This window comes from Bombina bombina, chromosome 3 (genome assembly GCF_027579735.1).
Source record: "Bombina bombina isolate aBomBom1 chromosome 3, aBomBom1.pri, whole genome shotgun sequence".
NCBI classification, from domain to species: Eukaryota; Metazoa; Chordata; class Amphibia; order Anura; family Bombinatoridae; genus Bombina; species Bombina bombina.
The window spans coordinates 98,319,369-98,332,335 of NC_069501.1; the positions used below are offsets into that span (position 1 = coordinate 98,319,369).

General features: G+C 38.8%; 1 protein-coding gene across 1 annotated transcript in view; it reads left to right on the top strand.

Moving 5' to 3' along the window:
- Nucleotides 1-12,967, top strand: part of KCNJ6 (potassium inwardly rectifying channel subfamily J member 6) — a 623,969-nt gene that overhangs the window by 228,351 nt on the left and 382,651 nt on the right. The gene's annotated exons all lie outside the window — the stretch shown is intronic.

Genomic DNA, 12,967 nt, shown 5'->3' on the forward strand with positions numbered 1-12,967 from the left:
TTACAGACAGATGAATAAGATAAACATACTTGAAGCTTTGCAAGTCACATGTCACTGGACTGCTAACAAAATTATAGTTGTAAATGCTTATAAAACATTTATTTTGCAGGCAGATTTTTTGTAAAATGCAGTGCTTAGCTGCTGCTGATATATTATGCATATACATAAAACTACTGAAACGTCCCCACATTTTAGTAGCACTGATGAGAACATTAACCCTTTAGATACAAGAGAGATCTTGGGGAAAAATATTTTTTGGACATGATTTTACCATGACATACAAAGTGACAAAAGTTTGAATAAATTGACATAAATATAATACTTATAAAGTTTTTTTTTTTTTTTTTTCGTTTATGGGGTGAAGGAATATTTCTTTACTTGTCTGGCTTTTAACATGACTGTGCATTTATAAGAATTGTGGAGCAGGCTGGGGTTATTTGAGCAGTGGGATTTCATGATAACCACCACTGTGAGAGAAGTGATTGCTGTGAGGATTCTGTACCCTGTGGTTGGAATATTAAAAACTGAAAATTCATGTTTAGTTATAGTTCTATTTCTCAACGTCATGAAAATAGTGTAGGGCTGTCCAATCTTTTCATATCATAAATCTTACTGACAGATGTTGTCATGGCATGTTAATACATACAGGGTCAGCTCCAGAACGAATGAAATGGGAGAGCATTTTTTTTCACGAGGGGGCACGCATTTAAAAAGCATGTATGAGAGTCAAAATAAGAGCAGACCTACTGTGGCAGTCCAGTGGTTACATTTATCAGATCTCTGGCTGTGCAGGAGTTAGATTTGTTTATATTTCTGGAAGTGCAGCGGTTACATGTGTCATATCTCAAGGAGTATAGGGGTTACATTTATAAGATGTCTGGCAGTGCTGCAGCAGTTACATTTACCAGATTTATGGCAGTGCAGGGGTTACATTTGTCATATCTCAGGAATGTCTCCCACATATGACACAGCCAGTGGACACTTTTTGCATGTGTAGCTCTACCAATGACCCTACTAATGATCAAATAAGCTTTTATGTGACAATAAGTTTGAGTGCCAAGCAGTACATTACTTGTACAGATATTATTAATGATATTTACCAGCAAACACACAGTATATACAGTATGTATATACACACAAATAATATATATATATATATATATATATATATATATATATATACACACACACATATACACATACACACACACACACACATATATATATATATATATATATATATATATATATATATATATACACACACATATACACATATACACACACACACATGGTATATATGTATATATACACATATATATATATATATACACAAACAATATATATATATATACACACACAGTGTGTGTATTGTGTGTATATATGTATGTATGTATGTATGTGTATGTATATATATATATATATATATATATATATATATATATATATATATATATATATATATATATATATAAATATAGTAAAACAACCTTGGTGACAAATAGGAGATGTTTTGAAACATGTAAATAATAAACATAAGGCTATTTCACTCATTGTCCCACAGCTACATTTGAAGTGTGTGTATTTGAGCACCTATAATCTGACACACATTTTACACTGATCACTGCAGATAAAGCAGGCACAATGCACACTTGTTTTGTGTGACCTGCAGTGGGGAAACCAAGGAATTCCCAATTTGCTTGTTTATCTGTGTCTGCCAGGCTATAAAGCACAATAGGGAAGGGATACTACTCGCACACACACATAGGTTATATGGCTGTGTTTTCACAAAATTACTTCTGCCTTCCCTCTCACTGACTGTTAGCTTCTCCCAGCACTTCCTGCAGAGGTCTGATGATGTCATCATCTCACTTCAGCTCTGTAGTAAGTGGGCTAGCAGGAGGAGGGGCATTGCAAGCCCTAGGTTAACTGTGAGAGCACCAGCAGGGAAATGCAACTTTATTTGTTATCTGGTTGTAAATAGAGGAGAGTAAAGAGATTAGCTGGGCCCTCCAGTGGCGGATCTCCAGGGCCCAGTGGCTGCAAATGGTTGATGCAACATTTGGGACCCTGGATGTTCCGTCACTTTTAAAATGTAAAAAAAATAAAAAAATTTTTTTTTAAATCACGTCTTTTGCCCTGGGGGGCACAGCATTCTATTTGAGGGGGCATTGCCCCCCAATGCCCCCCCTTTGAGCCGACCCTGAATACATATTAGAAATTCTACTTGTTATTTTTTTTTTATTTGCTGTCTCTAGAAGAGTTTTTTGATATGGTCCTTTTTAATGCATGAATATTTCTTTAAACTGCAGGTATATATTTCCCCCCCTCTGTGTTTGTGGAGGTATAGTCTGGTCTGCCAATAGCTATGCAGTAATTGTCCTTTACCAATGAACATCAAGTCCTTAGGGACGAGCAGTGTACACACATGTGCTTCTTGTTAGTATTTTCAAAATCAATTTAACCAGCCTTTGCATGCATTATAGTATATTTTTGAGCATATTATCCCTATAACTAATGTAGAAATGTATACTTGTCACACACAATACAAAGCAGCACTTTAACCAGATGGTTTTGCTTATGCACCTGCAAATTTCACAAACCTTCATATGCTCACAGACCCACATAAAGAATAATATGCACAGATACTGATATAAAAATTCAGTATAAAACCTTTTAAAAACTTAATTAGAAGCTCCCAGTTTAGCATTGTTGATGAGGTTATGCTGGGACACACACTGAAAGGGGCTGGGAGCAGACACTCCCCCATTCCCTATATTTGAATAGACAGATTAAACAAACAGAAGCAAGAAGTAGACTGTAAACAAGCGTATACATCTGACGCTTGGCTAGGAGTCTGAAAATCAGCACAATATTTTTTTTAAATAATGGGCTATATAAATGGATCGTCTACAAAACATTTATGCAAAGAAAAATCGGGTGTACAATGTCCCTTGTTTCATGATTCAAATAGAGCAGGCAATTTTAAGCAACTTTATAACTTACTCCTATTTACACATTTTCTTTGTAATCTTGGTATCTTTATTTGAAAAAGCAAGAATGTAAGCTTAGGAACTGCCCATTTTTGGTTTAGCACCTGGGTAGCACTAGCTGATTGGTGTCTAAATGTAGCAACCAATCAGCAAGCACTACCCAGATGCTGAACCAAAAATGGGCTTACATTCTTGCTTTTTTAAATAAAGATACCAAAAGAACAAAGAAAATTTGATAATAGGAGTACATTAGAAAGTTGCTTAAAATTGCATGCTCTATCTGAATCATGAAAGTTTAATTTTGACTAGACTAGCCCTTTAAAGGGACATGAAACCCCCATTTTTTTTTATCATGGTTTAGAAAGTGCATGTAATTTTAAACAAATTTCCAATTAACTTCTATTATCTAATTTGCTTCATTCTCTTGATATACATTGTTGAAAAGCATATCTAGATAGGCTCAGAAGCTGCTGATTGGAGGCTTCACATAGATGCCTCGTGTGATTGGCTCACTCACGTGCATTGCTATTTCTTCAACAAGGGATATCTAAAGAATGAAGCACATTAGATAATAGAAGTAAATTGGACTGTTGTTCAAAATTGTATTCTCTATCTTAATCATTACAAAAAAATCTAATTTGCCAAGTGCAGGCTGGGAATATTGTATAAATGCTATCTATTGTATCTTTCCAGAAAGGACAGCACTGTATCAGATACTCAGATTAGAAAATGGATGACTGAGGCTATAAATACTAAAGTTCAAGCAATATGATGATTAGGAAATGCGTGTCATAGAAACAAATGAAATAAACTGATTCCCTGTTATCTCACTGAAATAAACATTCAAATAAAAAATACGTTTAAAACTATGTGAAGAATCACTCTTTACAGCAACATATTTATTTTAATAACAGTCTGTTTATTCTTTTTGTAAAACAAACCGAGAGATCATGTTTGTGCAAAACTAGTTTGTGAAATATATTTCTTACCAGCTAATAGGAGACAATTCCTGCATCTCTATTGGTAGACAATGAAACATAAAAGCTAAACATGCTACCTTTAGCTCTCCTTTTCCTGCTCATTATTATGTAATATATAATAAACACTGTTTAGCAATACACACAAATAATATGTCTGTCTGTCTGGCTGTCTTTATCCCCATCTCAACACAGGGTTCAGTACAATTTTAAAGAACTAAGAATTTAAATGTTTTTGCTTACTGTGTTTTTATTTGCAGTTTATAATCTAAGCAAATAAGCATTGGGAAAACCCGTATGGAGCTTGAGGGCCCGTGTTTCTGGCGAGTCTTCAGACTCGCCAGAAACAGCAGTTATCTAAAGACCGCTGCTCCATAACCCTGTCTGTCTGCTCTGAGCAGACGGACAGGAATCGCCATAATTCAACCCGATCGAGTACGATCAGGTTGATTGACACCTCCTTGCTGGCGGTCCATTGGGAGCGTATTGCTCTCCGCATTCAGCGAGGTCTTGTGGACCTGATCCGCACTGTCAGATCAGGTCCGCAAGACCTTTGATAAATAGGCCTCAAATAGAGCATGAAATTTCAAGCAACTTTCTAATTTACTCCTAATATCACGTTTTTTATTTAAAAAGCAGGAATGTAAAGCTTTGGAGCCGGCCCATTTTAGGTTCAGCACCCTGGATAGTGTTTGCTTATTGGTGGCTACATTTAGCCACCAATAAACAAGCAAGCATAACCAGTTCCTAATCTTTACAATCATGTTTTTTTTAAATGAAGATAGCAATAGAATGAAGAAAAATTGATAATAGCAGTAAATTCTATTTGAATCATGAAAGAAAAATGTGGGTTTAGTGTCCCTTTAAATTTAGCAAACAGTGGCAATTTCTTTGTTCGCATATTGTTTTACTGACAGTTCAATAAACCTGTGTTTTACATGCATTATTAACAGTGCTTTAGACGTTGCTGGCTTTTTAAAGCCATTATCAAGTCATGTTTTTATTTTTTCTTGTATTTTTTAGTCAATACATTTTTTTATGCATGTACAAGAGTTAACTTCGTTGGCCATTAAAGCTTTTAATTCATTTCTCTTTTCCCTGCATTTAGACTGATTTTCATACATAACGATCACAGGGTTACTCATAGAAGATGGCAAACGGTTTGCTTCTTTTGTTAAACATAATATAATACTAATAAGAATCAACATTCAAATGCTAATTGTATTGTATCAAAAGTATTTTTATTTTAAATCAAATGTTATAATCATTTGAATAATACATTTGATACATTAAATGGAACATGTTGTTTTGCTATTTGAATGTCAGAATGTGAGATTTGCTCAACCTTAGGAGCAGTAAAGTCATGATTCAGATAGGGCACATCATTTTAAACAACTTTCTAATTTACTTTTATCATCAAATTTGCTTTGTTCTCTTGTTATTCTTAGTTGAAATCTAAACCTAGGTAGGCTCATATGCTAATTTCTAAGATCCTGAAGTCCGCCTCTTATCTGAATGCATTTGACAGTTTTTCACAACTAGAGGGTGTTAATTCATGTGTTTTATATTAGATAACATTGTGCTCATGCACGTGAAGTTATTTAAGAGTTAGCACTAATTGCCTGAAATGCAAATCTGTCAAAAGATCTGCGATAAGGAGGCAATCTGCAGAAGCTCAGATACAAGGTAATTACAGAGGTAAAAAATATATTTCTATAACTGCGTTGGTTATGCAAAACTAGGGAATGGTAAATAAAGGGATTTTCTATCTTTTTAAACAATAACATTTTTGGTGTGTACTGTCCCTTTAGTAATAGGCACATTGTACTAAAAAAAATAAGCCTATAAAAATTGATTGAGAATTACTCCTTGTGGTGCCAGTTAATTTGGAAAGTTGTGACTATACCCATAAAGGATAGAGTATCAGTGGTGAATGTGCAAAAGGTTGCACAACAAATTAAACCCAGGTACCATTGCCAACAGAACAAAGTCACATTTACATTAGTTTAACTGACATAGATTTATATTTACAGGCAGCTAGGAAGATGAAATCAGAGCAACGTGTATGTCGTTGGAACAAAGTAGTGTTCCTGCTCTCATTGGGATATTTTTAGGTAAGGTGTATAATCACAGCTGTATACTGTACGTGTTTCTGGCACAAAGGGGCTAAATCATCATTCTATAAGTATTGCTGGACATTCAGTGGAAACAATAAAATATCTGTGTTTTGCTGAAATAAAGGTGTTATTAATTTGCATGGGTTACTGGCATCCAAAGGGGTAAAATGCTTGCTTTGTGTGTTACTGGCATCCAAGGGATAAAAATAAAAGTTGGCTGTTGTTACTGGCTTGCTCTGCATGTGTTATTAGATGCCATGGGGTTACCTGATCTCTCTGTTACTGACTAACAAGGGGATAAATTGGCTGTTGTGTGTGTGTTACTAGTTGCCAAGGTAGGAGGAAGTGGGTAAAATCCATGCTCTGTGGGAATTATTAGCACTTATGCTGAGGCCAAGGGGCCGATTTATTAAGCAGCCGCAATCAGGATTTAAGAAGCAGCGGTCGTAAGACTGTTGCGTCTTAACCCGTCCGCCACCTCTGAGGTGTCAGATTGCAATCATCCCGATCAGATACGATCGGGATGATTGGCACCCCCTGCTAGCGAATGTGCAGGGGGCGGCATTGCACAAGCAATGATAAATGCCGACACAGTATGCTGACTGCATTTATCGATGTTGGGTGGACATTATTTGCTACAGTGAATCATGTCAACCCGACATTTGTTAAATCTACGCCCAAATCTCGATTGTGCAGTTGTGATATGTAGATATATATATATATATATATATATACACACACATGTTGTGTTAATGTGAAACCTATGATGGTAGTTGCTGTTTTATGAAGAGTCTGGTGACTGTACAAATAAACTAAAATGCCTTGTCTGTTTGTAATCTAGCAACATTTAATTTTTATTCAGCACTGGAAGAGTCTGATATTTCACTGCAGTCACTAAAACTTGTTGGCTTTATTGTGTCTATTGGAAAGATCTGACAGAAGTACAAAGTTCCTAAGCATCAGCTTTATGAAATGATAGCGCTGTATATGCTACACCCTGCGCTATTAAACTAAAGGGCTCTAGCGACATGTTTCAAACAAAAAACAGTATTGTATCTAGTAGATGGTAAATTGTATTTCTCCAACATTGGTGTGTCCGGTCCACGGCGTCATCCTTACTTGTGGGATATTCTCTTCCCCAACAGGAAATGGCAAAGAGTCCCAGCAAAGCTGGTCACATGATCCCTCCTAGGCTCCGCCCACCCCAGTCATTCTCTTTGCCGTTGCACAGGCAACATCTCCACGGAGATGGTTAAGAGTTTTTTGGTGTTTAAATGTAGTTTTTATTCTTCTATCAAGTGTTTGTTATTTTAAAATAGTGCTGGTATGTACTATTTACTCTGAAACAGAAAAGGATGAAGATTTCTGTTTGTAAGAGGAAGATGATTTTAGCAGACAGTAACTAAAATCGATTGCTGTTTCCACATAGGACTGTTGAGATGAAGTAACTTCAGTTGGGGGAAACAGTTAGCAGACTTTTCTGCTTAAGGTATGACTAGACATATTTCTAACAAGACTGTGTAATGCTGGAAGGCTGTCATTTCCCCTCATGGGGACCGGTAAGCCATTTTCTTAGTCAAAAACAAACAGAATAAAGGGCTTATTAAGGGCTAAAAAACTGGTAGACATTTTTATGGGCTAAATCGATTGCTTTATTTGTGCATATTATTCAAATTTAGGCTAACAATTGACATTTATAATCTTGGGGAACGTTTATAAAACGGCAGGCACTGTATTGGACACCTTTTTCAGTCAGGGGGCCTTTCTAGTCATAGACTGAGCCTCATTTTCGCGCCATTAATGCGCAGTTGTTTTTTGAGAGCAGGGCATGCAGATGCATGTGTGAGGATCTAAGAATCTCTGAAAAAGCTTTTAGAAGGCTTCTTTTGGTATCGTATTCCCCTCAGGGCTTGGTTGGCTCTTAGCAAAGACTGTATCTGGGACTGTATAGGGGTTAAATTGAAAAACGGCTCCGGTTCCGTTATTTTAAGGGTTAAAGCTCTGAAATTTGGTGTGCAATACTTTTAAGACACTGTGGTGAAAATTTGGTAATTTTTGAACAATTCCTTCATACTTTTTCACATATTCAGTAATAAAGTGTTTTCTGTTTGAAATTTAAAGTGACAGTAATGGTTTTATTTTAAAACGTTTTTTGTGCATTGTTGACAAGTTTAAGCCTGTTTAACATGTCTGTACCTTCAAATAAGCTATGTTCTATATGTATGAAAGCCAATGTGTCTCCCCATTTAAATTTATGTGATAATTGTGCCATAGCGTCCAAACAAAGTAAGGACAGTACTGCCACAAATAATGATATTGCCCAAGATGATTCCTCAAATGAGGGGAGTAAACATAATACTACATCATCTCCTACTGTGTCTACACCAGTTTTGCCCATACAGGAGGCCCCTAGTACATCTAGTGCGCCAATACTTATTACCATGCAACAATTAACGCCTGTAATGGATAACTCCATAGCAAATCTTTTATCCAAAATGCCTACTTATCAGAGAAAGCGCGATTGCTCTGTTTTAAACACTGAAGAGCAAGAGGACGCTGATGATAATTGTTCTGTCATACCCTCACACCAATCTGAAGGGGCCATGAGGGAGGTTTTGTCTGAGGGAGAAATTTCAGATTCAGGAAAAATTTCTCATCAAGCTGAACCTGATGTTGTGATATTTAAATTTAAATTAGAACATCTCCGCTCACTGCTTAAGGAGGTGTTATCTACTCTGGATGATTGTGACAATTTGGTCATTCCAGAGAAATTATGCAAGATGGACAGGTTCCTAGAGGTTCCGGTGCCCCCCGACGCTTTTCCTATACCCAAGCGGGTGGCGGACATAGTAAATAAAGAGTGGGAAAAGCCCGGCATACCTTTTGTTCCTCCCCCTATATTTAAGAAATTATTTCCTATGGTCGACCCCAGAAAGGACTTATGGCAGACAGTCCCCAAGGTCGAGGGGGCAGTTTCTACTCTAAACAAACGAACTACTATTCCTATCGAAGATAGTTGTGCTTTCAAAGATCCTATGGATAAAAAATTGGAAGGTTTGCTTAAAAAGATTTTTGTACAGCAAGGCTACCTTCTACAACCAATTTCATGCATTGTTCCTGTCACTACGGCAGCGTGGTTCTGGTTCGAGGAACTAGAAAAGTCGCTCAGTAGAGAAACTCCATATGAGGAGGTTATGGACAGAGTTCACGCACTTAAATTGGCTAACTCTTTTATTTTAGATGCCGCTTTGCAATTAGCAAAATTAGCGGCGAAAAATTCAGGGTTTGCTATTGTGGCGCGCAGAGCGCTTTGGCTTAAGTCTTGGTCAGCGGATGTGTCATCCAAGACAAAATTACTTAACATTCCTTTCAAAGGTAAAACTTTATTTGGACCTGATTTGAAAGAGATTATTTCAGACATCACTGGGGGAAAGGGCCACGCCCTTCCACAGGATAGGTCTTTTAAGGCTAAAAATAAGCCTAATTTTCGTCCCTTTCGCAGAAATGGACCAGCCTCTAATTCTGCATCCTCTAAGCAAGAGGGTAATGCCTCAAAACCCAAACCAGCCTGGAAACCAATGCAAGGCTGGAACAAGGGTAAGCAGGCCAAGAAGCCTGCCACTGCTAACAATACAGCATGAAGGAGTAGCCCCCGATCCGGGACCGGATCTGGTGGGGGGCAGACTCTCTCTCTTTGCTCAGGCTTGGGCAAGAGATGTTCAGGATCCTTGGGCGCTAGAAATAGTTTCTCAAGGTTATCTCCTGGAATTCAAGGAACTACCCCCAAGGGGAAGGTTCCACAAGTCTCACTTATCCTCAAACCAAATAAAGAGACAGGCATTCTTACATTGTGTAGAAGACCTGTTAAAGATGGGAGTGATACACCCAGTTCCAATAAAGGAACAAGGAATGGGATTTTATTCCAATCTGTTCGTAGTTCCCAAAAAAGAGGGAACGTTCAGACCAATTTTGGATTTGAAGATCCTAAACAAATTTCTCAGGGTACCATCGTTCAAAATGGAAACTATTCGAACGATTCTACCCACCATCCAGGAAAGTCAATTTATGACTACCGTGGATCTAAAGGATGCGTACCTACATATCTCTATCCACAAGGAACATCATCAGTTCCTAAGGTTCGCTTTTCTGGACAAACATTACCAGTTTGTGGCTCTTCAATTCGGATTAGCCACTGCTCCAAGGATTTTCACAAAGGTGCTAGGGTCCCTTCTAGCGGTTCTAAGACCAAGGGGCATTGCAGTAGTACCTTACTTGGACGACATTCTAATACAAGCGTCGTCCCTGTCAAAGGCAAAGGCTCATATGGACATCGTTCTAGCCTTTCTCACATCTCACGGATGGAAGGTGAACAAAGAAAAGAGTTCTCTGTCCCCGTCAACAAGAGTTCCCTTCTTGGGAACAATAATAGATTCCTTAGAAATGAGGATTTTTCTGACAGAGGTCAGAAAATCAAAACTTCTAAGCTCTTGTCAAGTGCTTCATTCTGTTCCTCGTCCTTCCATAGCGCTGTGCATGGAAGTAATAGGATTGATGGTTGCAACAATGGACATAGTTCCTTTTGCACAAATTCATCTAAGACCATTACAACTGTGCATGCTCAAACAGTGGAATGGGGATTATACAGACTTGTCTCCAATGATTCAAGTAGATCAAAAGACCAGAGATTCACTCCGTTGGTGGCTGACCCTGGACCATCTGTCCCAGGGAATGAGCTTCTGCAGGCCGGAGTGGGTCATTGTCACGACCGACGCCAGTCTAGTGGGCTAGGGTGCGGTCTGGGAATCCCTGAAAGCTCAGGGTCTATGGTCTCGGGAAGAGTCTCTTCTCCCGATAAACATTCTGGAACTGAGAGCGATATTCAATGCTCTCATAGCTTGGCCTCAACTAGCAAAGGCCAAATTCATAAGGTTCCAATCAGACAACATGACGACTTTTGCTTATATCAATCATCAAGGGGGAACAAAGAGTTCCCTGGCGATGAAAGAAGTGACCAAAATAATTCAATGGGCGGAGGATCACTCCTGCCACTTGTCTGCGATCCACATCCCAGGAGTGGAAAATTGGGAAGCGGATTTTCTGAGTCGTCAGACATTTCATCCGGGGGAGTGGGAACTCCATCCGGAAATCTTTGCCCAAATAACTCAATTATGGGGCATTCCAGACATGGATCTGATGGCGTCTCGTCAGAACTTCAAGGTTCCTTGCTACGGGTCCAGATCCAGGGATCCCAAGGCGACTCTAGTAGATGCACTAGTAGCTCCTTGGACTTTCAACCTAGCTTACGTATTCCCACCGTTTCCTCTCATTCCCAGGCTGGTAGCCAGGATCAATCAGGAGAGGGCCTCGGTGATCTTGATAGCTCCTGCATGGCCACGCAGGACTTGGTATGCAGACCTGGTGAATATGTCATCGGCTCCACCATTGAAGCTACCTTTGAGACAGGACCTTCTTGTTCAAGGTCCATTCGAACACCCAAATCTGGTCTCCCTCCAACTGACGGCTTGGAGATTGAACGCTTGATTCTATCAAAGCGTGGGTTTTCAGATTCGGTGATAGATACTCTGGTTCAGGCCAGAAAAAATGTAACTAGAAAAATTTACCATAAAATATGGAAAAAATATATCTGTTGGTGTGAATCCAAAGGATTCCCATGGAATAAGATAAAAATTCCTAAGATTCTCTCCTTTCTTCAAGAAGGTTTGGAGAAAGGATTATCTGCAAATTCTCTAAAGGGACAGATCTCTGCTTTATCTGTCTTACTACACAAAAGACTGGCAGCTGTGCCAGATGTTCAAGCATTTGTTCAGGCTTTGGTTAGGATCAAGCCTGTTTACAGACCTTTGACTCCTCCCTGGAGTCTAAATCTAGTTCTTTCAGTTCTTCAAGGGGTTCCGTTTGAACCCTTACATTCCATAGATATTAAGTTACTATCTTGGAAAGTTTTGTTTTTGGTTGCAATTTATTCTGCTAGAAGAGTTTCAGAGTTATCTGCTCTGCAGTGTTCTCCTCCTTATCTGGTGTTCCATGCAGATAAGGTGGTTTTGCGTACTAAGCCTGGTTTTCTTCCTAAAGTTGCTTCTAACAAAAATATTAACCAGGAGATAGTTGTACCTTCTTTGTGTCTGAATCCAGTTTCAAAGAAGGAACGTTTGTTACACAATTTGGACGTTGTCCGTGCTCTAAAGTTCTATTTAGAGGCTACTAAAGATTTCAGACAAACATCTTCCTTGTTTGTTGTTTATTCTGGTAAAAGGAGAGGTCAAAAAGCGACTTCTACCTCTCTTTCTTTTTGGCTTAAAAGCATCATCCGATTGGCTTATGAGACTGCTGGACGGCAGCCTCCTGAAAGAATCAAAGCTCACTCCACTAGGGCTGTGGCTTCCACATGGGCCTTCAAGAACGAGGCTTCTGTTGACCAGATATGTAAGGCAGCGACTTGGTCTTCACTGCACACTTTTGCCAAATTTTACAAATTTGATACTTTTGCTTCTTCGGAGGCTATTTTTGGGAGAAAGGTTTTGCAAGCTGTGGTTCCTTCCGTTTAGGTAACCTGATTTGCTCCCTCCCTTCATCCGTGTCCTAAAGCTTTGGTATTGGTTCCCACAAGTAAGGATGACGCCGTGGACCGGACACACCAATGTTGGAGAAAACAGAATTTATGCTTACCTGATAAATTACTTTCTCCAACGGTGTGTCCGGTCTACGGCCCGCCCTGGTTTTTTAATCAGGTCTGATGAATTATTTTCTCTAACTACAGTCACCACGGTATCATATGGTTTCTCCTATATATATTTCCTCCTGTCCATCGGTCGAATGACTGGGGTGGGCGGAGCCTAGGAGGGATCATGTGACCAGCTTT